Source organism: Protopterus annectens, chromosome 5.part0 (genome assembly GCF_019279795.1).
Source record: "Protopterus annectens isolate FY-2018-M chromosome 5.part0, PAN1.0, whole genome shotgun sequence".
Taxonomy (NCBI): Eukaryota; Metazoa; Chordata; order Ceratodontiformes; family Protopteridae; genus Protopterus; species Protopterus annectens.
In genome coordinates, this window is record NC_056735.1 from 996,223,786 (window position 1) to 996,226,941 (window position 3,156).

General features: G+C 39.9%; 1 long non-coding RNA gene across 2 annotated transcripts in view; it reads right to left on the reverse strand.

Moving 5' to 3' along the window:
• LOC122802919 overlaps positions 1 to 1,861 on the reverse strand; it is a 304,749-nt gene extending 302,888 nt beyond the window's left edge. Inside the window, exon 1 of one of the 2 annotated variants that reach the window (XR_006365009.1) lies at positions 1,843 to 1,861. This is a non-coding gene — a long non-coding RNA (uncharacterized LOC122802919). Of the gene's footprint in view, positions 1 to 1,208; positions 1,346 to 1,842 lie in introns of those variants that run through there. The other variant, XR_006365007.1, reaches the window with a different exon arrangement.
• Positions 1,862 to 3,156: the final 1,295 nt, after the last annotated feature.

The window sequence follows — 3,156 nt, forward strand, 5'->3', positions numbered from 1 at the left end:
TCTAGGCTGGGGTAATCATTCCACTAAGTTTTATAAAAAAACAAGCACATACTAAAGATGTAATTTCCATGCTGCAAAGGCTGCAGATCTGAGTGTGACTAGATAGTGTCTCTGGCTGAGTCTAAACCAGTCATTCAGCTAATAGACTATGGGTGGGGGAAGGAAAATACAAAAGGGGTGGGGGAAGGAAAATACAAAAGAACAAATGGTGAACTATTAGCAGTTCCTAATAATAACTATCTCACACTGAAGTCTGTGACATCTGACCTGCAGTATCAGTATGCTAATAAGCTTCTCTGAAAATCCTGCCTCTATGTAAAGATGTGACTTACACTGCACTAAAAGGTAAACAAAGTACTCCAGCAACCAACCGATTTTAGAAACAAAAAATACTGCTGTGCTTTCTAGAGCAGCAGCAGCAGTCAGGTCATGAAATGCCTGAAAGGCTCATTTTTTCAATGGATAAAATGCACAGATTAAACTAATGAATGGCTCACATGGAGGGCTGTTGTGAGTACAACTGCAATTTGTGATGGAATGTGGCTAACACCTAAGAGACTTCCTGCAGGCAATCTACCCCCACCCCCCTCAGCCAAAGGTGAGCATGCTCAAAAAGGCAAACGTGAAATGTAAACAAAGGCTGAATCAAAACAAAAAAATCCCTGGGATTGTCCCTTTAACTCATGCAAGGCATGTCAACGCCCAAAGGACACGTTTAACCCTTTAATGGGGATGACAGAATAAAAACTTAGAGGGAAGTCGTTTTGCTAGAACAGAAACGAAATCATCGGCAGAAGGCGGAATATTAACCAATTTACTTATATTAAAAACTACGAGTACAAATGAGGTATCACAGTGCCAACCGAAGAAGTGCAAATTACTACTGCGGAAACCGAGACTTTAAATCTCTGTCTGCGGGGTTAGTGTACGCTAGCATACTCGAGGCACGCTCGTCCTCAAGTAGTATCCTAAAAAATAATCTTACCCACTTTTGGTACTCCTTAATTTTTGATAAACAACTTTAAGAATATGGCTCAACAAAAACCCACAAGATCAGTTATATAATCTGAACTAATAACGAGACAGCCATTAGCATAACACAACTCAAATGAGGCCCATCAAAGAATGCTATCACATGCATTTCTTTAAAGAATGTGGCAGTAAAAAAAAAAAAAAAAAGTGTCAGTTTTGCTAGAAAAAAATATTACCAGTACTCCACGTGAATTTTAACTCCCATTTCGAAATACTCTATTCAAGCGATTCACACAACCCAACGTTTACTGCAGAACTGAAAACCGGCTACTACTCTCACTTGTCAGTCTCAAGGCAACTAGACATGAAACTCTTCCGCTACACGTGACAACTACAACCAACCAAAATACTGCTCTACACCCTGTTTTGGAAGGTTACAAGGGTGTAGCCAGGTGTACTCTTTCTACTCTATAAAGAGTATTTTTTTTTTTTACTAAACGTGTTAGAAACGTTAGAGTTTATCAAGCCATATTATGTTTATAACCATCTAGGTCATAGCCGGTTTTAGGCACCTGAGATCGCTGGGGGCCCCAACAACAGCAAATTGTCTTGCCCTGATATTTTGTAACACGTATGTCAAACCAACAAAAGCTACAACAGCATTCTTGTATACTTACTAAACCACATGACATGGATAATAACTCTTATTTATATCTCCTTTAAAATTCAAAGATATTTCTGGTTGTAGTAACAGTGTTTTGTCAAGTAACAGGCATCACTGACATAGTGCCCCTGGCTTAGTTAAGTCCTGCTGTTGGACATGTTCTCCACTAAAACTAACTTAATATCCAGCATTAGTTCTTGCTATACCCGTGGCTGCAGGGGGTACACCTTAATCATCCTTGACTGTGTGGGGTGCCCACAAAAGCTGATGCTGGCTGGGGAAAATGAGGAAGAGGAAATGTATTAATTTCCTAATTATGCTCTTTAACCTGAACAGGGCTGTTATATGACCCTGTTAGAATGAAGTTGATAATGAATATGAGCAGTTAAGCAGTAGAGAGATCCAGCAGCCCAGTGTGACTTATCTCAGTGCAAATTTTGGTTTTAAGAAGAGCTGATACTTACGATCATCAGGGATGGTTTTCTCTTTCAAGGAGTTTTATGAATAAAAGCAGAACACCAGATACTATAACTCTCAATTCCTTTGCTTAAGAATTCAGTGCAATCTCAAAAATAATAAAATAATGGCTTAGAATCAGGACTACATTTTAAATAGTACTCTAATTTGCTCTAAAAGTTAATTGAATAACACCTTTTGCATCACCACGAATTTTTGTGCAAAAGTGGAAAACTCAGATGTCTGGATTGATGGACTGTTTGTATTCTTGAATGATTTACCAGCAAATCAAACTTTTTACGAAGGAGAAAGCAAATGTATGAACAAAATCAGGGAAGGTCTGTGAAACCAGGGACAGTGACAGGTATGCATTACTGCCAATGAGGTAAATAAATGACTTGCCCCTGCTGGTGTTTGACAGGTTGCTAGATAGGAGTTACTGATCTGGTGTGGCAATACCAGTGTTGCACAAAAGTATTGCTGTTTGCTGAAATAAGTACAAAACGAGTACTGCTATGGCTTAGTGTGTGTGTGTGTGTGTGTGTGTGTGTGTGTGTGTGTGTGTGTGTGTGTGTGTGTGTGTGTGTAAAAAATATCACTGATTTTTAGTTGTGCACACACCTAATAATGCCAGGACACAGGTTCATAGGTAGGTACTAGGCTATAAGCCCTAGGGCCTATATAAGCCTAGCCAAAAAGGTACCCTGGCTTCCGCCACCCAAGAAAATTATTTTCCTGTGCCCCTGTCGAGCAGAGCCACAGAAGTGATCCCTGGGGTGAATTTCCTATTTCCCATCCAATCATCAAGATTTTTCTTCAAGAGTGCTAATGACGACCTCTGATTGACATAGATAAGTAGTCTGTTCCAGAGTATGGGAAGTCTCTGGGACAGGAATCTATCCCCACAGCATGTTCTGTTTATTGTGGTGACAAGGTTTAGGTCCCTAAAGTGTGTAGCTCGGAGGGATTGAGATTACTTTAAGTGGAGCATATCCAACAGCTCTGGGTTTGACATAGCTTTGTATGTTAGGCAGAGATTGCCTCTGAGTAGGTGATATGCAATG